Source organism: Mytilus californianus, unplaced genomic scaffold, assembly GCF_021869535.1.
Source record: "Mytilus californianus isolate M0D057914Y unplaced genomic scaffold, xbMytCali1.0.p SCAF_13, whole genome shotgun sequence".
Taxonomy (NCBI): domain Eukaryota; kingdom Metazoa; phylum Mollusca; class Bivalvia; order Mytilida; family Mytilidae; genus Mytilus; species Mytilus californianus.
The window spans coordinates 3,583,453-3,609,532 of record NW_026262615.1 but is presented as its reverse complement, the minus strand read 5'-3'; the positions used below and the strand labels follow the sequence as shown (position 1 = coordinate 3,609,532).

Below are 26,080 nucleotides of genomic sequence, written 5' to 3'. Positions count from 1 at the left end.
GAGTTGTATACCCTGAATGATGATATGGCTTCTATCATATGTTTTGTAATTTTTGCCTATAATCTTGATATCTCTTATTGAACAACAACAGGGATAAACAAAACATTAAAAATCAGGTAGCATTTTCAAACCAGCAAATTTATTTAAAAAAAAGTTGGTGATTGAAATGGTTATTTTACTTCTTGAAGGAGTCTTTGTACATATATCACTACTTTTACCCATTATTTCGTATTGTTATTGAACAACATTGAAAAGGCAAAACACAATATGGAATAAAGTCGAATGCATAAAAGTTAATAATCATATTATGTGTACGTTCATTGGTGTATTTTTTTTCATGAACTGATCAAGATTAAAAATGGATAAAAACTCAAACGCTAATTTCGCCTCAAAACATTTGTATGTGCCTTTCCCACATCTGGAACCACAATCATCATTACTTGTCGAATATTAAGTGTAATTAATTTATCATAATTTTGGGAAATGGATGTTAGAGGTTGCACTTCTATTAAAAACATAATTTGCAGACAATGCAATTGACCAAAGGAACTTCCTTTGCAGCTAAAGCTTTGCCACTTTTATTATAACAATTCGTGAAAAACCATATCCTAGAATGGAAAATTGAAATGCACTACTTTTGTATTAAAAGGTCAAAACATGCCCTGTGATGAAACATAGAGATTTTATCAGGGAACTAAAACGCTAACAAATCAAAAGATCTATGCATATTATAATCTCCCAAAAAGAGGCGCAGCTTGTGAACCAGATGTATTTACAAAGTGCAACCTAGATTGCGTTGTAGATCAGTTAAATATTACACAACCTTTATAATTCGCGTCTCATTATAGATTTGGAACGTCATTATTTAGACACTTGTTTTTATTGATTATGGCTTTATTTCCCTACAGATACATGTCTATGTGGTTATTTTTATTGTTGGATTGCTGTATAATTCACGAATATTCCATATCGCCGTAAATCAATACTTGAATGGCGTTTATAAACCAACTGGTTAAAACGTTAATACTTAGGCAGAAGTTTCAAAGGGGCACTAGCTGTCAAATTCATTTTCACCGATTTGACTCAAATTCTCATATTTCATTCAAAACAATACTAATGTACTTTATCCATATACAAAAAAACTAAAATGAATGAAAATCTGCTAACTAACTTGTTTGTTTCCTTTCTTTCAGACTAGCTGTCTCCACACAAATACATAACCAATGTAATTGTATTTTAATGGCTAACTTGAAATCTTAGTGTTCCTTTGTCATCGATTTTAAATGCAACAAAGTTTTATTTTATGCAGCATTGACTGAACTCACATTAATTTGGAAATACATCTGTATTATGGGTGTTAAAAAGATATAAATTCAAACATGGTTACCGTATTAAACAAACTAGTTACTTTATTTATAAAATTATTAAACATTGTAAAAATTGCACTACATTATCAAGTAAGTGTTTAAAAAGCTGCAAAAATACCAAGGTACGTGCACTGAAAACTCACAAGTTAATTGAAAGAAGCAACGTCAAAGCAAAAACTAACAAATTGTAAACGAAAGAAATACAAGTTCACTAAAAACTATTGAGATATATAAGACCAAAGAGTGAGCGCGATGAACCCCACTAAAACCAGAAGGTAATAAGTGATCCACAAAGGTAATTAGTACTCTATAAAAATATGAATTATAAATAGATTGGAAACAATGTTGTATTGCTCATGTAACGTAAAACAAATATAGATAAATATGATTTTGTATCAAAAATTAATTGTAGAATCTGCTCGTCTTTTCTTTGGGACCTCTTGCTACTATATTGACCTGTATATATTCGAAACATTGTTCTTCTTGTGGTGTTTTCAAGACACATTTTATATGATTTATGTTTAAACTAAAAAAGAAGCAGAAAATAGCAAGATGATATTGAAATCAAGTAAACAAACTAACCACCAACAAACGATGAAATCACAAAAAAGTAAACAAAAAACACTTCATCAAATCTACTGGAAACCCATAAATATTGTTGGTGTTCTATTGGGCTCCAGATAGGTATTCAAATCATTCAACATATGTAACACACGTAATGTTCATCATGGCAATTGTAAATTAAGTAATAAGTCCATTCGCTGGAATCAGCGAGGAATATATTGGGATCGTGGTTACAACGAAATGAACAAACCTATAATCAACAGTGAAAACGATCATCCAACCCCCAGTGAGAACAATATTTTCAATAAAGATTTCAAACTGATATTAATACTTTAGAATCAACGTTATCTAATTTCGCTATTTTATTTAATCAATATTCTTATTCACTTTCAGATGAAATGTTTGAAGGGTCAGGTAAATAAATAAACTCTTCATAGACATGAAAGATACCAAGATTAAAATGTTATATTTGCGCCAAACGCACGTTTCGTCTACAAAAGACTCACCAGTGACTCTCAAATCAAAAATATGTTAAAAAGGCCAAACAAAGAACGGAGTTAAAGAGCATTGTAGACCAAAAATTTCAAAAGTTTTATTGATCTCCAACGTAAAAGTTCTTTTGTCATCTATCGTATCGTGTTCATAAAACATGTAAAATTGCCAACTTGACCTGATGAATCATAGCCGAAAGACACAACCTAATATTATGGTTGCACAAATATTCAAATCCTTCTCCTTAATCTTTGGTGGAACTAGAAGCTTGATAATAACATTATTCGATGCCTTTTAAAAACAACTTAAATGATATGCACGTTATTTTTTTTGTATTCACCCACAGTATAAGGTGGTGTGATATACATATATTTCATTTTAATCATGTATAAACGAGGCATTGTCCTTTGATAAACATTAAATGATTTGATACAAGAAAAACGGCGATAATTTATTGAAACTCGAAGGTCCCAAGTATGACACAATCGATTTATTTATTGGAAGTTATATGAATAATTCAAAACAAAATTTCAATTTGTAAATAATATCTGATATAAGAATTTCTTTTAAAACTTTTGATACAATCAACTTATTGATATACTCTACACTAATGTTAAAGAGTACTTCTAATGATAAACTAATGTTTTTGAATTTACAATCCTATTTCAATAGTGGTTGAAAACATTATATTTTTTATTGTAAATGATGTAACGCAAGATGATTTATTTTCTGTAATATTTGAATCACAATTCCCTTCTGATATTTACAGATGAAGTACCTCTTATAGATAAATGTTCAGTTAAGTAACATATAAAATGGAAAATGAAAATGGGAAATGTGTCAAAGAGACAATAACTTGACCGAAGAGCAGATAACAGTCGAAGGCCACCAATGAGTCATCAATGCAGCGAGAAAATCCCGTACCCGGAACTAAGTTACGTGTTTAGTTGATCTGATTGCAAACGCAATTTCCATATATAGACTCCTTAATCGTTTTTATTGAAAGTGAATTTGTTTACATATAAGAGAACGTTTTATTGAGAGATTTTGACGGTAGCGTCTTGAACATTCAATGTTTTTAATATTTACATTTTTAATTGCTACATTCTTGAAGAGATGTAGTTATCTAACACTTCGGAGAGAGTTAATGCACAAATTAAACGTCAACTATGATTTAAACATAAAAGCGTAATCGATTCTTATGGTCAGTCTTTAGCTATCACAGAATACGACCTCAAAAATGAAAACCAATTGAAGATATAAGAGATTAATAGAACCTGCTCAAATGATTCTATTTTATTTAAATGGATCATTACAATACTAAATAAGAACATAATTATCATAACCAAATAGAACATTTTACACTTTTGCTTATCTGGTATAGAAACACAAATATAGTAAAAAAAAAAGGCCAGAAACAAAGATTTTTCTTCAACCATATTGTGACGAGTAAAAACAAGTGCACATGGTTGTTGATAACAATAGTACACAATATGTGTATGTTATCAAATATTTGTGTTTGTATTTCATTTGTAGCGTTAGGTGTAGTAAAATGACAATTAAACTATACCTTCAAAAAATAAAGGCAAACAATTCCAGTTGATAATCAAATTCAAAAGTTTAAAAGAAACTGAAAACGTCATATATTGAAAAAAAATCAGGGATTTACCAGTGGCTAGGGACAAATAAGAGAGAGTAGTTTGGGAATTTTATTTAAACAGAAAATGGAAGATCAGCTTGTTGTGAGTTTAATTTTGACTATTTGTCAAGCCTCGGTAAAAAAACACAGAACATTATCTTTTGAAATTAATAAAACACTATTGGGATATCATGACTTTAACATAACTCTGTGACTGTCTAGCGTTATGGTTAAGTTGTATGAAACGTGGTCATGAAAGTCATTTATTCTCTGAAGGTCCATTAATCATTATTTTATTCCATTATCACCAATGACGTTTTTCCATCGCTGATATCTACAATAATATACAATGCGCACTGGGAAATATTTTTTAATCTATAATCAACTCTCGATAAATAATGCATCTAATTGTTTCATTAAAAAGTGACGTCCGTAAATAGATATAGCGATTTTTAAAGTACCCTATGTCCATTTGAGTGAAAAGTAACATATTCCCTTAAAGAATTAACAGAAATTGCTAAATATGAGAGAATCTACAATCGACCAAATCAACCACAAACACCGACATATCAAAGAAACACAACAGAAAATCAAACATAATATTGTGTGCAGTATTTACATGACCACTATTGTAAACGGTTGTGTCAACAGATACAGGAACACGCCACTCTCCTCAGATCACTTGATGTTATTACGGTTTTCGGTAGGATTTGGTTTGCTGAATTGCAGTATTGCTGTTGAGTTTCTGAATTGATTGTCTACCTTCTTACAGTCATTGTTTATCCTTTTTAATGTATGATTTACTTTGTATAACTTGATATTTCTTTCTCCATCTGTAGTCATTTTATTTATGTACTGTAGATTGAAATGAGTGATTCGACCTCAGTATCAATGTCAACACAATATTTATAAACCTATGTGTTCGTTATACCATCGCTGAATTATTGTATTATAGAGAAAATTAGTTACGATGGTTTAAGATATTTATCAAATCATGGTATATGGGAGGGACGTTATTTTTCAACTGTTTAGTTTTAAATAAGTGTTTCAAAAGAATATATTAATCAATGTTCATGAAATATTTCTGATGAAAGTTACACGAAACGTCTATATATCTACTGCAGTACAATTTTCCATCATGTTATATGAAACGTTTATATATAACATAGACGTTGCCGTCTCATGTCAATAAAGTGTACTCAATGTCCCTTTAATCATATATAGAAGTAATTGTTGTAACATTGTAAAGCATTTCAGTGATAATCATTTCAGAATGAAATACTGATAATACGATCGTTTTGATAGGATGTAAACATACGCTAGACGTTCTAACAGTATTAATTCAATAGGCCAATAAAAAGTATAAAATGTCACACCGAAGACACCATTTTCTTCCAGATGAATTTTTATTGATAGAATGTCTGGAGCCCGCAGAACGTTACAACTGATGTATAAAGATAATTGAACATGCATTTTCGGATATATATTATACAAATATAATTTCTAGGCACGTTTCATGTAAGGGGAAGGAAAGATCATTATATAGTAAACTAGCTTTTCTGAAAGTAGAGTTTAATCAATTTTATTATTATAATCATTTAACAATTTAATCAAATTTGTTTGGGTAATTACACTTTCTTGTAGTATTAACTTAAGCTTGACGAATTTATAACTTTAATTGCCTCGACTCACAGGCATGTAATGGTTCGTCTAACTAGTGATCATGTTTAAATTACTCTCATTTTCTTCAATACATAGCTAAACCTAGATGATGTTGAAGCATAACCAACAGTGATATAATGCACTTTGCACATTAAATAAATCCGATTGATGTTAAGAATGATTGTACCTAAAGTTTGATTCATTTTGGATTTTGTCATGTGAGCGATTGTACATGTTTATGTTTATTTTTCTTAGATTAAAGACATACTATTTAAAAAATGAAGTATAATCATCACTTGAACTTTTTTCTTACTTGTTTGTATATTTTCGATGTGCATGAGAAGCAACGTGTTTGGATTTCATTCCGTTTGGAAAGTTTAATAGTAAAGAAAATATTTGCAAGTATTGAAAAAAGGCCCTCAGCAGAACAATCAAACACGCATACAAACTCGTGAAAGATACCAGACTTTCATTCTTAATGCTGAACGTGCATTTCTTATACAAAAGACTCATAATTGACTTATTTTAGATCATATCTCAAATTGATTGAGAGTCTTGTACTTTTAGTTTTAAGAAAATGTCTAGTTGATTATCTGGAAGTTTACATTGACTATGTTATCAATGTAATATCATACATAATTCACTGTTACGGACAGGTCACCAGAAAAATATGCAACTATGTTTCCCTTAAAGTTTATTACTAAAGCCTCGGTCACACCTTAACGGATAGCTCGAACGGATGCCGAACGGATAACTTTTTTTCAATCCGTTCATGTCCGTTAAACGTCCGTTCTTATCCGTTAGACGTCCGTCCATATCCGTTTCATGTTCGTTCAGCGTACGTTTTATCCGTCGACGTCCGTTCTGTCCGGTGGAAAATTTTGAGCATGTTCAAAACTGTGAACGGACGTCCAACGGATGGAGTGTCCGTTGAACGTCCGTTAGTCGTCGTCCGTTTTAAACGGTACTCGTCCGTTTCGTTTCCGTTTTGTATCCGTTACTTGTCCGTAATACATCAGTTGGAGGTCTGGTAGACAAATTCACCAACGGTCTTCAACCGGACGTTTAACGGATAAAACGGATGTTGAACGAATATGAAACGGACTGCTACCGGACGTATAACGGATAAAACGGATGATGGACGGATCTGAAACGGATAAATGCAAATTGAAAATTTCGCGTCAGAAATGCCAATTATTGGTATGTCAGATTTCTTGAGTGTCATGAATTCTTATCATTCATAATTGATCTTAGAGTAAGGGCACGTATTCACTATCAAGCAGCTCTTATTCAAGCCAGACACTACCCTTTGGTGGCATTTTGTAGAACAAAGTACCAAAACCAGTTACAGAGAAACTTTTTGAATATGTATGCGATTTACATGTATAATTATTGCCGCCTTTTATTTTTCCGTTTATCTTGTTCATCCGTTTTATCCTGTACGTTTCCTTTAGGTGTCCGTTTTATGCGTTACTCGTCCGTTGGATGTACGTTCGGCATCCGTTCTGTCCGATACGTTTCCGTTTCTCGTACGTTGCATATCTGGTGTGTGTCCGTTATGCATTCGTTACGCGTCCGTTTTATTTCGTCAGTACATCAACTGACTCCCAACGGATAACAATTTTGTCAACGGACAACTTTTATTTTCATTCATTAGGCGTCCGTTCGTGCTATCCGGTTAGGTGTGACCACAGCTTAATGGAGTAAGCATTCATTTCAAGGTATAGGTCGAACATGTTGAATGTATGTTCGGTTTTATACTATGTGGTGAGTAACTCGGAGGTGCCATTCGCAAAGGTATCATAAACTCTTATTTTATGTTTGATCGAACTTCTTCTGGTTTATGTAGGGCACAACATCAGTTCAACCAGCAATTTTTGTGATTTTACTTTTTTCCAAGATTTTTTAAAAATGCGTTTTTCACCTTATGGCATGTGGGTCTTTTATACTTTACTATGGTGTATGGGTTTTGCTCGATGTCAAAGACGGTGAAACGCATATAGTTGTTTGCATAATAGTCCTCTTGGGGATAATTGCCTCATTAAGCATCATACCATTTTTTGCTTACCAAACATTGTTTATTTTTAAATTTGAAATAGGAAATCCCAATTATTTATATGACAAATGTGTTTTTGGTTTGGAATGTTTTGGTTTTTTTTTTAAATTCAGCTTTATGTAAAACCCCACGATAACTATTCGCGATGGCAAATTATTCATGCTGAATTAGAAATCAGATTTCAGTTGTTAGTTTAACATGTTTAAGTAGTTGGTTGGCGCATTCAAATTAGTTTAATCCCGTCGCAATCTAAATGTTCCGGGTCTGTAGTTCATTGGTTGTCGTTGATTCATGTAGGTCTTACTTGTTTTTCGCAAATTGTTTTATTTTTATAAATTAAGCCGTTAGGTTTCTCAATTAAATTGTTTCATGAATTTCATGTAAGGTCCTTTTACAGCAGCATATACGGCATTGATTTTTCTCATTGTTGAAGGTCATGCGGTTGTCTATAATTACTTACATCCACTTCATTTGAACTTTGTTGGATAGTTGTCTCTTTGGCAATCATACCACATATCATTTTCTTTTTATATTTGTAGCATATTTGATCTGAAAGGATAACAAGTTGTTTCTTCTTGTACATGTGTACTCTTGTTACTTTATATGTGTCGATATATTTTATTATGCATTTCGGAGAACCTAATATTTAATTTTAAAGAAATGTTTTATAGCGCAAGATTTGATTGTAACACTGTTGTTGGGGATATTTTTATACATAAAATGGAAATGGCAAGCTGCGCTTTCTTGATTTATTCGTACTTTGCACTATATATTTCGTCTTGTTCTTACGTCAATAGTATAAGCTATTGCCACATACATGTATATGCTGGTTAACCTACACAAAAGGGAAAAAGATATTTTTTCAGATTGGATCAAAACTATCAGGGTGTTAATAGTTTAAGGTTTTTAACTTAATAAACACACAGTGTGCTTCTCATGTTGTTAAACATGAAATATATGATGATATGTTGTATATTTATAAATGTACTGCAAAACTATGACGTAAGAAGAAACTAGATTTTTATGGTGGTTAGATTTATGTACTTAATCTCACATGCAAAACGAATATTTGTTTAGTTTCAATTACTTTATATAAATCAGGAGTAAATAGATAGAAATGACGTCATGAAGGTCATCGAAACGAAACATTTTGTCAACGACAATAACATGAAAGTTCTCTTTGCAAATTACTTTTATATATAACATTTTGATGTTATTGTCTCATAGCGTTCTCAGATTTCCCTTTTGTATCTTCTGTGTCTAATATCTACTTGCATGAATAACTTTATAATAAAATGTAAATAGGTACCGGAAACCGCGACAAAAATAAGAATATAATAAGATTAATAAAAATCATTCATTCCCATGATACCTCACAGTGTATTATTTTAAATACGTGGTCGTTCTTTGTATCATAATGCAATCGGAAGCTGCGGAAACCAAATGAATAATTCTATACATTTTACAATTGTTCAAATTAATCAGAAGTTCAAATTAATCAGTAAAGTCATCAGATTTTGCAAATAATATGTTCTCTTTCTCTATGATTGTAGTCATAGACATCCAGGATGGCCAGTAAAGCAATCATGGTGAAAGACTAAGACGATGAAAAATCGAACGAAACCAAAAAACAAACACGTTTCTTTTATAACGTAAATGTTACAATAATAACCAGTTCAAGAGACGAACCCATAAAATCGCAGCCCAAATTTTATATAGATATTTTATTGGGAAGATTCTTTATTCACAATTTAATTTGTGGTAAAAAAAGGTCATATGACACAAAAGCAAAACATGAAAACATACACCTGCAATTAAAAAAGAGAAAAGGGCCTTTATATACCATGTATTCCTATATCTAAATAAGGATTCCACACTATTTGAAGAGTTAAATGATGTGCAAATGGGTGTGATTAACTCGTAAAGAGGTGCTTACCATCAGAACCACAGCTACCTAACGAGAAGTAAGCGACCATATTGACTGCTGAAATTCATAAATGTTCGATTAACCTTTCGAACGCGACGTATTTAGAATAGACTTTTTTTTTCATACGAGGTCGGTTTAACGTGATGCAAACAAATTCGAGAAATCTCTGCATACTGTATTTACTGGCGTCTTACCTGTCAACTAAATGTGTCAACGTTAAAGTTTATCAAAATCTACGTTATTTTCATATAAAAAAGATGTGGTTGCTTTACACTGTGTCGATGCCACTGCTGGTAGAGTTTTAATTCCCCGAGGTTATCACCAGCCCAGTAGTCAGCTGACACGAATTATTATTAATATGGTCACACTAGTATTTATAAATTAACTGTTTACAAAACTTTTGAATTTTTTAAATACTAAGGCTTTTCTACCTCAGGAATAGATTACCTTAGCTGTATTTGGCAAAACTTTTAGGAATTTTGATCCTCAATGCTCTTCAACTTCGTACTTTATTTGGCCTTTTTAACATTTTTGGTTTCGATGTCACTGATGAGTCTTTTGTAGACGAAATGCGTGTCTGGCGTAAATACAAAATTTAATCCTGGTATCTATGATGAGTTTATTTACAACCACTGAATCAATGCCACTGCTTTTGGAGTTTTAGTTCACCGAGAGTATCACCAGCCCAGTAGTCAGCACTTCTGTGCTGACATGAATTATCATTAATATGGTCGTACTAGTATTTATAAATTAACTGTTTACAAAACTTTTGATTTTTTTTAAATACTAAGGCTTTTCTACCTCAGGAATAGATTACCTTAGTGGTATTTGCAAAACTTTTAGGAATTTTGGTCCTCAATGCTCTTCAACTTCGAACTTTATTTGGCCTTTTTATAACATTTTTGGTTTCGATGATGAGTCTTTTGTAGACGAAACTCTCGTCTGGCGTAAATACAAAATTTAATCCTGGTATCTATGATGAGTTTATTGCCAATGAGACAACTCTCCACAAGAGACCAAATGACACAACAAACTAATAGTTATAAGTCACTGTACAGCCTTCAACAATGTACAAGGTCCATACCGCATAGTCTAGTTTTTTTTTGGAAAAAAGTTCTTTTTAATGTTTTAACAATGGTCATATAAGGACAACTCCCACTTTAATCAGATATTATCCGAATTCGAATAGTATAAGTAACGAATAACCTTCAGCTTCAAAGTGTTTTATTGTAAAAATTTATGTTTTAGACCTTGCGTTAATGCCTAGTTCAATCCTGAAATTTAATCTAAGTTCAGTTTTATACAAGTTTCAATCTCTTACGCATTATTTATCTCTTATTGTTTTTCATAAAAATAATGATAACTGTTCTCTTTTTTTTTACATTTCATAGTAAAACGAGAATCCTATGCACATCCGCCCCAGTGATTGCATACTTTAAGAAATAAATATCGGCAACATGCTCTATCGAAATGATATTGAAGGGAAAAACAGATATATATATATATATATTTATATATATATATATCACTCACTGAAAGAAAAAAATCAATATTTAGAACATTACTAGTACACAAACTGTAATTAAAGATACCTAAGGAATCGACAGATAAAAAAAATGGTACATTTTGTGTCGAATCGATTTGTTTAATCAAATAAAAAAATAATGTTGTATTACTTGTTAATGTACAGTTGTGGAAATCATTAAATATTCTTGAATAGTTTCGCTTGGTATATTTAAAAAAAAAAATGTTGACTTTTTTTATTCTACATTTAGACAGAAAAATATCATAATAATTATAAGCAATTTATAATTAGGGATGACAATGTTTAACAGCGGGGTTCGTGTTGTCCAGTCTTCAGTTTTCTTGTGTTTTGTATACTGTTATTTGTGTTGTTACAATCTGATATGCATAATTATTCAAATCACATAAATGGTCAAACGGAAACTAAAGTTATGTGGTGTATTTTAAACGTTAAAATAATGAAATATAACACAAATTCATGGACGCTTGACGGGTAAAACTATAGAATGTATCTGATATCCTAACTGTGGCATTAAGGGACTTCATATCTTAATGGATTTAGTACATATAACTTGATGGAAAAAGTTATTGCATCAGAAAGGAGACACGCGTCATTATTTTATTGCTTTAATAAACAGCTTTGCTAAGATGTGCCCTTATTGTGCATTTTAAAATTGTTCAAAAATCAAATTGAATATTTCGAAGGCATTTAATCAGGTTAATTGTAAGCAAATGAAATGTCTCTGTGGAAAAATATGCCTGAAGATAGCTTTTTTTTTTAATCGAACAGTTTGTTATGTTCATCAATTCCAACAATCATGTGAAATTTCAACTAAATCATTCGAAGCAAACTCAAGTTATGGTAAAATCTGTGTAAAATTTACTAAAATCTGGCAATTAACGTCCCATAACTTTGGAGTGACAAACCGGAGAAAAAATGAAAAGGGAGCTTTCTTTCATCAATTCCTACAATGATGTGGAGTTTTAAGGTAATCAATCCTATTTTAAATGTACAATTATGGTCCATTACTCTTGCACTACAATGCGCAAATTAACAAAATTACAAGGGAGCTTCCATTAGTCAGTCTTCAGAATACTGTAAAGTCTGAGGAACATTGAGTCAGGAATACTGTAGTTAATGCGCGATTACCTTGAATCTAAGGTTTAAAGTTTGTTACTCTATAATGCCAAGTCAAAACTTTTTTAAATCGAAAGGGAGCTTTCTTGCGTCAATTCTAATTTTGAGGTAAAGTTACCAGTATATAAAAATTGGTTAAAGCGACTTTGAGTTATCGTTCGAAGTGTCGACAGGCAGGTGGACATTGATATACCATAATATACACTTCAATATATATGGTGTATAAAAATGGAACAAATCTTTCTCTCGATCTTTTAAACATGTCCGTCACATCACCTGGCTCAAGGTTCTTTTCCTGATCTAGAACTATTGCCCTACAGCATTGGATTCTTTAGAATTTGCACTATTTGGTTTGCTGCAATCTTAAAAAGTGGCAATAGAAAATAATTGATGCAAATAAAAATTCCGTATCGCCATCATATGATTTCTAACTTAAATTTTTAAACAGAAAATTGAGTCATTGTTTGTTTTAAACATTGGCAAGTTGTCAGCTCTTCCATTTTTGAATAAGTTTTGGCCTCGATCATTACTAAAGAGACATCTGTTGTCGAAAGGTTCTTCTGGTGCAGTTAAAGTGGTACCGTATATGTTATTTATTAAGGAACAATCGTTTGTCAACCCAAGCCAGACGTTTAACGATACGACGGAGACACACAATTAAAAGGGGAATATATATAAAAACCTCTTTCATCTTATCGTCAAATCTCTAGTAAAACAAAGGCTTTTATCATTATTTGTTAGGACATTTTAGTCAGAAAGAGGATGAGGTACGGCTTTTCCTTATTTTAAGCGGTTGGTAGGACATAACTCATTCAAATAATATATGTGTTACGGGAATCATCATTGAATTGCCTTGGGGAAAGGGGAAATATCATGCCTCTGTCATTTAGGGATCAAACAAGATAGGCGATGCTTGTAAAGCAGGAGACGATTACTCAGTCGGTAAACCCATTCACGCTTCGTTAGCCACTCCTGAGCTCCCCTATGTTTATTACATATTCGTATATTCCTTACCCATATACGAGATTTTATCATCGTAAACAATTGTTGCATCTACATTGTAGATTGAAGACAAAGAAGATTATATCGTTTTTTTTCATCACATAAACAAGTAAGGAAAATGAACAAAAATACTTGTCACTTCTCTGTCAAGTCACCATTAAAGACAAACGAGGACACAGTTTTATAAAATTATTTTGAAAGAATTTATTTAGACTAAAAGTAGATAACTTTGCTGTTTTATTCTCTCGTCAGACATAAAACAATACAAAGGAAGCCACTTTATAACCTTGGCCTTTGTAGGGTCAGACATCTTAAAAGACGTCGGGTGGCATACATTCATTTATATTCTTTCTTCAAATATTTATCAAAGACAAAGAAGGGTATGCTCATTGTCTTTCGTTCGGCAGAAAAGTACTTGGACACAGGCATATAACCTATCATTGCTGTCGTCGAGTTGTTGTTTCATTGACGTATAACACAAATCCTCTCTTCATATGTTTTATTATTTGGTCAAATAATTTGTCAGACCATAAAAATAATTACAGTCAAACCTGTATGAAGCATTCACTCTTTGGAAGCACCAAAAGTGACCACTATAGAGTGGTGATCTTTTAAATGATATTCAGAATTATTCCGATTCTGACATCGCCCGCAGCTGGGATCGGAATAAATGGCTTTAGTGTTTTCAATCGGTAGGTTTATCTTTCTTGCGCCAGTAAACAAAAAGAATGGCGGATGCTGGCGCTGTAAATTTGAAGAAAAATCTATATTCTTGGAGAAATAAGTCAGTGATACGGTTTTTAATGAAAACAGAAAGGTGTAATATACAAGGAATTAACTAATTCACCTCCTATTGCACGATGTACGCTGCAAACGGGTTCCGATTTTTAGTTTGACTTCGATACGCAGGGACGTTAAGGGCGTTTCAAGAAATATCCCATTTTTATACACAGGAAAAATCATATTGAACTCAAAGTTAGTTTTCCTTGCTTAAAGGTTAAAATGCACGTCAAAAGCGTAAACAGAGGGAAAAGGGTCTATTCTGAATCACATTCCAAACTTTTATTTATAGAAAAATATAAATACACTAGTGTCACGTGACTTCAAACTGAAAGTAAGGACATTTCCTAAAAAAGTCAAAAGGGCAGGTGCAAGATGAAATCCGATCGCCCTGGTTTTTGGCTCCCTGTAATCAGGATAACTTATTTTACTGGAAAAGTGCTGTGCCTAGTTTTTAATAGAGGTTTTGTAAATGAAAAACAATAAAACGTGGAGAATATTTTCGATTTATTGACTTTTTGGCACTTCGGGTTGTGAAATTTCTTTTACACGAACGCTATATAACTAGGCACAGCACTTTTTGAAAAATTTGAAATGTGGCCTTTCTACCAATACCAGAATCAAGTGGGTTGGTATAGCTCTTGCACCTGCCCTTTTCAATTAATTTAGCATGAAGTAGTATTATCGCCTTGAAATGCGAGAGAAAAACGTTTGAATGACCCTGCAGTAGTCGGATCGGGTGACGGAAAAACTCAGTGTATTTTTTGTACTCACCGTGAAGCGATAATAACGTCATGTTGGAGCGAATAAACAAATATTCTCTTATTGCTTGCTTAATTTATTGAAGCTTCCTATTCAGTATTCGTTTTTTTTTCAGGGAATTTTCATTGTGACATGCTGGACTTTCATAAAATAGAATATTTACATCTTCTTGCATTCCGCCTCTTGTGTAGATCACCGCAAATGGCTGAAATGGCAGAGGCGGATTCATGTGGGCTCTGATCCCTTGTGTATCAACCAATTTATGGTTAATGTATACACTTCTTATATGTCCATAACTTCGATTAGTGTTGGGACACGCAGCCCCCCCCCCTCTTTTTTTGTCAAAATCCGGAATCCGCATCTGGCTGAGGTCATAGTGCAGTTCTCATTTTTGCAAATGCAAGTTCATTATATAATCAATAGTATACTATAAAGTCTCTTCTAGTGCTTGTTTATTGGAAACCATTAAAATTTTAATGAAAAAAGTTGCATTTTCATACAGAACCTTATACCAAAATTCATGATTTTTTTGTTTGCTCTTTGTCATTGACAATGTTTAAATCATATAAATATTAACTCCTACCTGCATATAAATATTCACATTTTACTAGTTGAATATCTCCTGTATCTCAAGTGTGACTGGTATCAATATGTAAATCATGATTGGGAGGTCCTTTTGAATTTTATTCTGGTGAGGTAGGGTAATTTTTTTGCCTATGAATGAATATGAATTTTCACCAGTTACCAGGCCAGTATTTTGTATGGCTTGCTTTATAAAAAAAGCTACGGCTTTGAGTACCCATACTTAAAAAAAATGTACCTTGAGCTCTCATTATTTATGCTTACACTATATCATAAAGCGATAACCAGTTCGACAAATATCGGATGCATATATATGTACACAACTAATTTTAATCGCATCTGTGAAAAAAACTCACATCCAATTAGTTTCAGATACATGTACATGTACCTATGATTCAATCAACAACCTTGTCATAATTATATCATCTCAATTTCTCAACCTTACGTATAGTTTACATTTATACCATGAACAATGATGAAGTTGGAAATAGAGACCTATTTTTTTCTGCTGCTCATTTCATATTAAATCCCTGCCTACCAGTGTTCACCAATACAAATGGACAGCCAAGAAATAGCCAAAAGTGCTTACATGACATTCAGCACAATCAATCAACTGTTTTTTCATTATCAAGTGCCATAATAGTTTAAGGTTCATCTCAAACATGTCAAAATCAGAAAACTTATTTCCTATCACCTACTGAGATTGGAGGCAACTGAATGGTATTTCTTTTCTGTCAGAATAAAAGAGATTCTATGTACCATATATAATATAAATACACAGAAATGACTAACTCAATCACAATTAATACATATATACACAATCCTAAAGTTTCAGGCAGTGTCAGGTGAATGAATCATGACATAGCGGACAGGACAAACTAGTCAGCATGGAAATTAAAATGATGTGTAAATGCTTATAAAACTACTGCCTACAAATATCATTGACAAGGGTACAATCAGTGGTTAATCTTTACCTGAACCAATCACAAGAGTAAAAAAATGACTTAATTGTAAGTCAAAACTTCATTGGCAATTGTACCAGATCATCTTTTTTTTTAACAAATTCAAGCTGTAATACAAAAATATGTGTGCAATTTCAAACTGAGAACAAAGCAATTTCTGTCTGTTTTGGGGATGCTGTCTCATTGCCATACATGTATACCCAACATCTTTTGCTAAACATGCTAGATATAAGAATCTCTGAAAACAGTAACTGTGAAAATATTCCATCACAAGTTTCCAAGTTTATATATCCTTCAAAAAGACTCAGAATTTTTTGAGTAAATTTATTCCCAAGATAATTTTAATTATTGAACAATGTAAGGACAATTAAAAATGCGAGATTAATTTTGCAGTTTCAGAAAATCCTGGATACAAATCATACCATTATTTAAATAAATTTATATTTTTTTTTGCCAAACGTATACAATTGTATAACCAATTTTAATTTAGACAAGAAATGAAAAAAAATTCTGATTTCTAAGTATAGACAAATATATAAGTATAGATAATTTTGTTGTTCAAACATTCTGTGGCTGTTACAGAGGTCTTGCTCAGTATTGAAGGTCAACATCAATATGACTAAGTCACTTTAAGATGAACAACAACTGCAATTAAAACACTTTTTTATGCTTCTGAACTTTTTGTATACCTTTATTCTGTGTTAACTGTTATGAAATGAAATGAAATTGAAATATAAATCATGATATAATATGATCTTCTTGTTCTCTGGTCATGCTGGTGGACAATATATAATATGACTATTTGTTCTCTGATGAAGAGTTGTTAATTTATTGGCAATCATATGTCATATTCTTAGTTTTATAATTACATGTAACTCCATTAGTGGTGCATCAGTGAATTGTATGCCTACATGTATATGATAGTATATCTCATGTATATCTAGGTAGGATTAATGTTTAAATCAATTACTATCTTTTCCCTGTAATTGCCATAAAAATAACAAAACACTCATATAAGTCTTATAAATGAATAACTCCTTCTTTACAGTTCAACTGAATATCGTATGTCTATTTGTAGATCTCTCACTTGGTCAGATACAAATGTATTGCAAATTTTTCAAATATTTCATGAAAGAAACGACAAATTACATCCATGAAATATAATTTTGTTAAATGAAATCCTTTTTTGAAACTCCAATTGTAAGAAAATTCACAAATCTCCAAACTGTCCGTATTTAGAATTCATTTTAACTGAGGTAAAAGCTCTTTAAGATGGTAAACATCAACTTCAGTGATACATGATGATGAAAGAGAAGCTAAATTGTCTAGTTAATTTTATTTTCCTCTGTCTCTCAGCATCAAAACACTAAAATCCAATTCATTTGGTCTTGAAACAGTCAATGCTTCTGCTTAGTACATATATGTACATTATATAGAATTACTGTCTTTTTTCTACTTTTCATGGACATATTTGGTGGCTTTCTAAACAAATTTTAATCAGATCTTCCGTAATGGCCATGATGAGTTATAAGGAACTTTCTACTGCAGGTCATCATCCCTGAAATATGAAAATGCAAATATAATATATATTAAATGAAATTTTCAACATGTGAAAAGTAATCAAAAGTTAGTGCAAACATATTTCTTCAAGAAGTTACTGTTAAAATGCTAACAAAATAATTTCCCTGTCCTTATTTAATAATGTCTTCATTCATCATTTGAACAAGGATTTAATTTTCCACACACATTTTAATAAGGTGCACTACATGTAATTTTATAAAACTTTAAAGTTAAATGAAAAATAAACTGTTATCACAGAGATATGTCTCGCCTTTTTGTAATTTTGATAATGCAAATGTTGAAATTAAAATAGCAATACTTTAACATTTAAGTTATGCAAATATTCAAGGTCGATGAACCATGACTGAAGGTACATGGCTAAACAATCTCCATGGAATGAGATGTGCCAATGCTAATACAACTGCATACCAAATACCATTGACTTATTATAAGTCATTCCCTTTAAACATACCTAAACACAAACTTTAACTTGTAAACTATGTAAAAGTTTCAAAGTCAATGAACCATGATCAGGGGTGGGGCTATATAATCTCCATGAAAATGATACTTGCAAATGCCAATAAATTTGCATACCAAATATCATTGACTTAACATTAGCAGTTCATCTTGAACTGATCTTATCACAAACTAATACATGTAAACTAAGCAAAAGTTTCAAAGTAAATAGACCATGACTGAGGGGGCGGGGCCAAATATTCTCCATGGAAATGGATGTGCTAATTTCTTATACAACTGAACACCAATTAACATTGGCCTACCACTAATGGTTCCCCTTGAACTGACCTAATCACAAACTAATACATGTTAACTTAGCAAAATTTTCAAAGTCTAGACCATGACTAAGGGGGCGGAGCCAAATAATCTCCATGGTAATGAGATGTGCCAATGCTAATACAACTGCATACCAAATATCATTGACCTACCACTTATGGTTCACCATGAACTAGACCTAATCACAAACTAATACATTGTTGACGCCGCCGTCGCCGGAAACAGCATACCTATGTCTCGCTTTTTGACTCCGTCAAGGTGAGACAAAAACCCAGATGTGCCTATAAGATGTATTATGTAATAAATATTTAAATTTATGTATTACGACAGGAATACTTCAATATCAATATCAGTAATCCACTGAACTTGCTAGCAAAATTTTTTTAGCTGTGGATTACTGATATTGATATTGAAGTATTCCTGTCGGAAAAGGAGATACAAAACAAAGTAAATTAACATAAATACATAAATTTAAATGTACCAGCAATAAAATTTATTTACACAGACATGACAGATATTAATACAATATTAATATCTGTCATGTCTGTGTAAATAAATTTTATTGCTGGTACAGATACTTCATTAACATTGATTTAATTAAGAAATTATCATGATTATTGGGTACATTTTTTTTTGCAATTTTTGAAGAATGGACAAAAATGTGAGATTTATAATTGCGATTTCAGAAAAATCTGCATACTTGTACAGTTATATGTCTAGATTTCAGAATGTGAGTTCCTTTTATTGCGATATTCAAAGTTGCCTCATATAAACATTGCAATAATTTCTGAGTTTACATCATACAATATTCTTACAATGTACATGATGTAAGAACAGAAATTTATTTGCACAAATTATAAAACAGGAAGAAAAGCCAGGCTCTCTAACATGTTTAACCCATCCACATTCCGTATGTACAATGTATGTTCCTGGAATTCAGTGGTTGTCATTTGTTGCTGTGTTACATATTTCTTTTTCATTCATTTTTGTTTACATAAATTAGACCATTAATTTTCTCCTTTGAAATGTTTTACATTTGTGATTTTGGGGCCTTTTATAGCCAAATATGCAGAATGGGCTTTACTCATTGTAGAAGGCCATTCAAAGACCCATAGTTGTTAATGTCTGTGTCATTTGGACTCTTGGGGAGAGTTGTCTTATTGTACAATAGTTAGCTGATATCAGGATAAAACAATTTACCTGTTTATAATAATAAAGCACTCCAAATCAAACCATTACTTTATTTCATCAAAGCTGGAATGGCATACTGTATCTTGTAATTGACAGGGGAGCTAAAAAAATAAGAGAAAGTAATTATTTAATTACATATAGGTACTTTTTTTAAAATAAGGAGCATAAACATATGTATAATGATTCATATAATTTTTAAAATAAAGAAATTTCGTCTGCCACACAACCCTAATTTGATATCAGGATTTCCTCCATAGATATATAAATGCATATTTTTTCTTGGATTTCTAGAATTGCTGCATCCTGTGATAAATAAAGGGGGTCTCATTGGGGGGTCCTGATCCCGGATCCTGATTACTGTTTTGTCAGATTCCCGTATCCCGCTTACACTATGTACGTTAGCAATTCTCATTTTTTTGTAATTTCCCGTGTCCCGCTAGACTTCATTTCCCGTTTTCACGGCACAATAATTTGACTTTCATGTGTCAGGCTTACAAAAAATCGGCAATCCCGGGTCACGCTTAGACCCCAATGAGACCCACAATAAAGAGCTGTGCTAAAAAAAAGCCAGCCCCCCCCCCCCCCTCCCCCAAAAAAAAAATCTAAAACAAAGAAGTGAATCTGTGAGCTACTAATATACCCCCATACCCTTAAAGTAAAAGGTAAACAAAGGTTGTTGAGTGATGAATCTAATCAAGCATCACATGGTATAGCTGACACATATAAACCCTGAAACCAAATTTCAGAAATCCTTGTAATGTTCCCGAGAAAGATGCAAAGAAAAATATTCATAGGACGGACGGACGGACTGACTGACTTGAGGATGTACAGACAGAAGTAAAACAGTATACCCACCCCCACTTTTTTAAAGACTAAAAGTGGGGTATAAAAATAAAAAAAAAACAAACTTGCACACAGTGGCACAATTCATGAATAATTCTTATGAATAAAATCCCATAACTGGAATAAGTAAAATATGTTCCTGAGGAAGATGCAACTAAAAATATTCATGGGACGGAAGGACTGACTGGCTTGAGGATGTACAGACAGAAGTAAAACAGTATACCCACCCCCACTTCTTTAAAGACAAAAAGTGGGGGTATAAAAATTAAAAAAAAAAAAAACTTGCGCACAGTGGCACAATTCATGAATAATTCTTATAAATAAAATCCCATAACTGGAATAAGTAAAATTTAAAATATATTAAAAATCGTAAGGGAGCTTATGTTACATTTCAGCAAGTTTCATGAAAATGTGTTTAAGCATTTTTGAGACATTGTCCAAAAAACGCGATAATTTCGACCCGTTATTATGAATAAAGTCCCTATACTCCAAAACCAGGTATCAAAAATATCTAATAGAAATGGAAAGGAAACTTATGTCAATAAACATGATAAATTCAAACAATTCACCAAAGTTTCATGAAGATTGGTGAAAGCTGTTTTGAGTATCATCTGAATGATTCATCAGCAAGGCATTGCTCCAAATAAAAATATATTTCTTTCAAATCTGTGTGATAGCTGTTATTTAATTTATGATTATCAATTTTTGTTTAATTTGTGTTCATGGTGTCTGGTTCATTTTAACCGTTACGCTAGTTGGCCCATAACACTTGTACATGTCGTAATTTTTTTTTCTCAGCGGTTGGTGGTAGACTTACTTTCAGAGCAATAAGAATATGAGACCCTCCTTAATCTATGGGTTCTTACAGAGCTGTGGCCTTTTCCTTTTATAAATTGATTATGTGATTTGCGTACTTTAGATATTCCACAAACTGGTCTGTTGTCACAGAATAAACGACTTTATCATGTTTATAACAAATGGGGCTTTTTTCTGCCTCTCTGACTAGTGGCCTCCCAAAAAAAATTTTATAAATGGGTCCCTTCTGTTTACCGGGGATATATCTTCTAGTAATGGATTTAATTCCTGCCAACAGGGATACAGTTCAGATATTTTATGTAATACTCTATTTTTAGAACGATGATGCATGCAGTGTTCTATTCAATTTAAATACTGTTTTACTTATATATATATGTAGGACTCTAAAGTGAGATGGGGACGCTAAAATGCGATGGTCACGCTTAGGTGCGATAGTTTGTGCTATTTAATGGAACACGCTAAAGTCAAATGCCGCGATACGCTAAAGTGCTAATATGATTGCCAATGCGACAAGTCGCTATCCAATGCTAAATGTCATTAATGTAATTAACTATAGGTTACCGTATGGCTAACCCCGCAGATAGTATTCTATAACGACCAAAGAGTATCAAAACGACCAGTGTATAACAATTCAAACGAGAAAGATAACGGACTGATTAATATACAAAAAGACCAAATATCGTTGATGTATGCACCTAATAACGTTATGACCTTCAATGTGGAACCTTGGCTTACGTCGCATAGAAAGCTATACAGGATCACGAAATGACTTGTGTAAAACAATTCATAAGAGAATAACAACGACATGATTTAGAAACAATACAATAAACGAAAAACTAATATGAACACAGCAAAAAACAAAAACCATCACCTGAATCCCATTCCCGTTACACCATCGCACTTTAGCGTGTCATCTGATCGCACTTAAGCGTAGATCATCGCACTTTAGCGTAACCATTGCACTTTAGTCCTACATATATATATAAAAAGAATATGTCAAAGTGGGCAGTCTTGATGAGCAAACTACATATTAATTAGTATAATATTATTGTGTCATGAAAAGCTTCTTCAATTTTTTGCTGCGATTCCTTCCTAATACAGTCATAGGAATATGAGGAAGGCGTCCCAGTTAATCATTAACAAAGCCTTTCAAGAAATTATAATATTATTTTGACTATGTATTAAAAATTGTTCTATATAGCCAGCAATTTAAGTACATAAACTTGCAACTGGTTATATATATATTTCTGACTTGGTAATGATTTAAAAAATACTGGTTCACAGATAATAAGATAATTTATTCAAGGTGCACAGGCTTTTTCCAGAGAAAGACGCACTGTCCAGGATATTTCCAAACAATTACCCAGATACTCAGCCATGTCAGCCTTCTGTAGTAATTTTTAATGGACATAAAGATGTAATCATGTTGATGTCACCTTTTAACTTTCTAAACAGCTTAAGTTGCATCCAATTTCAAAAAATTATCATTTATAGTACATATAAATTTGAAGTTCTTTATCACATACTTGAACCATAAATATTCAATAGAATTGCAAAACTTTTTTGACAAGCATGAGAAATTGTACGACAGGAAACATGGAAATAAATAAGGGGAAACATGTAGCACGCACAAAGAACCAAACACGAGATACATGTCATGTATTGAGAGGTCAACCGTCAAAACACGAAAACAAGTAAATAAAATATAAACACTGGGTAAATAGAAAACATTGCATAAAATGAACCCTTTACCGCCCTTTTAAATTCAAAGTTGATTAATACCAACAGCACTAATTAGAAAATAATATAGTACAGACTTCACACTGATTACATGGTGGGAGTAGTACTAGAAGTTGGGGGGGGGGGGGGGGTAGTCCAAATAATTATAACGTCTTGCAAGGCTTCCTTTTGAGCAAGTTTGTGTGCCCTGTGTTACAAATTAAAAGCTCCATGCTTTGAAAGTAGGGGTCATGGCTCCAGCAATGTGGGTGCCGGAGAGAAGTGAACGGTGGAATCCCCCCCCCCTTTTCCCGAATGGCAGGTACCTGCTAAACGTAAAACGAAAATTAGAAACGAATTTCAGGGAAAATGTTGAGAATGGGCTCTCGGTATAATGGAGGGATCTTGTTTCATTCGATATTCTGTTCATTTATTGACGGGATTCGATAAATTATTCAAAATTCAGATATTTGTTGCAGTCTAGTTTCGTTTTGACCACCATGACCACGTGTATATCATGCTTGTCAACACTGAACTCTTTTTTATCTATAAGTATACAGTTTTTTTTATTTCTGAAGCGAATGATTAACAAAACAAGCAACGTATGTTTCATAAATAATACATATTTGGAGGCTCACACTTACTTTTCTGGTTAGATTTTCACATAGAAGTGAAATTTTTTTTTTCTGCAAGGTTCTTTCCATTCTGCAAACTACAAACATCTATTTGACGGCGATCGTCTACTGATTGGTTAATCTGCAAAAGGAGGCGGGGTCCACAAGCCGACAATCTCGTCAACAAAAACAGCTATTGCAACTGTTTGCCATAATAATTAAAGCACAAACATACAATATTCGTGTTTCGATAAACAAATTACATCATATGGATACCCGTTTTTAGTTAACAGGCATGTATGTAATTTGATTTCATACAGTTTCATCGTTGACGCAGCTTACGGAATCTTCGCCTTTAATGAATATATGAATACATAATGAGGTCCTTACGGGGTTATCTACCCCTGACAAAATCTTAACGAAATTGCCTTAACATCGCTGCGTACTGAACACATATATTTTTCGTCATGATTATTTATATAGGTAAAAACTTTAAGATGACCGTTGGTAAAAGTTGAAATGAAGATTTCGTGCAAAATTATGGGACCGCTGACCGCATTAGACAGGTGACGGCTGAAACGAGATAAATTATATAGAGAAAACGTTTGGGAGGGTCTGTAAGTGGCCGTTGGAGGCAGGTGACAACTGAAACGAGGTGACCGTTAAGGCCAGTTTTACTGAATACGCACATGATTGTCTTTTTATAATCATATGTTTCGTAAAAGTAAATCATGTGTCTCCGAAAACCAGACCCTATCGTTCTATTGTCACATAAATAACATATTAGGACAAATGATATCACACTTACTCGGACGAAGAACGCATCTCTTGTCGTTCGTTTTGCAAACGTCTTATCCGATGCAGTAAGAAACAATCCTATCAAAAGTGTGACAAAGGAGATAGTGAACCTTTTACATTCCTTATATCTACATCAATCAAGACTTACTAACACGAATTGAGGATGTAACTGTGCCAGTATTATTTGCATTTTAAGAGTCGACTCTAACTTTAAGGTAACTGAGTTCATTGAAATTAATTGCAATAGATACGATGAGCCATGCATGCACATCTTGTAAGCGATCTATGCTTAGCTAAGCAATACTAGCTCTTTTGTCATAATTTAAATTTCCTTTTTGAAAATTCCTGTTTAACCTTTCGTAGCATATATTCCAAATTATTTTACTTGTAATATTATTAATGAGAATGCTGCTAAATAAATGGTTTGTTTCCTTTCTTTCAGATTAGCTGTCTTCACATAAAAACAAAACCAAACGTAATTAGTATTTTTAATGACTAATTTGAAATCTCAATGTTGCTTTTTCATCGATTTTAAATGCAACAAAGTTTTATTTTATACCACATTGAATTCACATTACTTTTGAAATGCATCTGATTGCAATATTAGTGTCGTAACGATATAAATTCAAACATGGTATTAAATTAAAATAAGTACTTTGCTTATAGCATTCTTGTAAGAAACTACATTATAATTTTTTCATATTTGATGATGAAATTTATTAATATAATATATCCATTCGTTTGATGTGTTTCAACTTTTGATGTGTTTGAACTTTTGATTTTGGGGAATTTCCTTTTTGAGTTTTCCTCGGAGTTCAGTTTTTTTTGTGATTTTACTTTTTACTACAACCAAGTCGATGTCAAGTTTCTTCCGAGAAGAAACTTTACTGCTGGTGGATTATTCTCCGAGGGCATCATTAACTTGGTAGCTTTATGGATGATGAAAACAAATAATACAAAGAACAAACCGGCTGGGACGTCACCCGGGTTACCAAGGTCCTCTTTTGCTGCACGGAACACTGTAGCATTTGATTTGTGTGTTCCACGGAATATTCTCCGAGATACCCTTGATTTGACGTACGTTCAGCCAGAAGGTTATTACTACTTTAAAAATTCAGATATTTTTCATAAATTAAAGCCATGTTGCGTTAATACTTTCGACTGTTTGAATACACCTGCTACAAGTGAATCAACACCTATCATTTCTTCTTGTAAACACAAAAAGGAAAAAGGAGCACGTGTAAGACATGTAATATGTTAATCACGACTCCTGATTTTATCAGTAATTTA

General features: G+C 32.6%; 1 long non-coding RNA gene across 1 annotated transcript; it reads right to left on the bottom strand.

Annotated features, from left to right (window-relative positions):
- Positions 1-17,103: 17,103 nt before the first annotated feature.
- LOC127723023 (uncharacterized) lies at positions 17,104-24,316 on the bottom strand. The gene is made up of 3 exons (XR_007991803.1): positions 24,023-24,316; positions 20,010-20,101; positions 17,104-18,015 (listed from the first exon to the last, which is right to left on the bottom strand). It is a non-coding gene; the product is annotated as an uncharacterized LOC127723023 (long non-coding RNA).
- Positions 24,317-26,080: the final 1,764 nt, after the last annotated feature.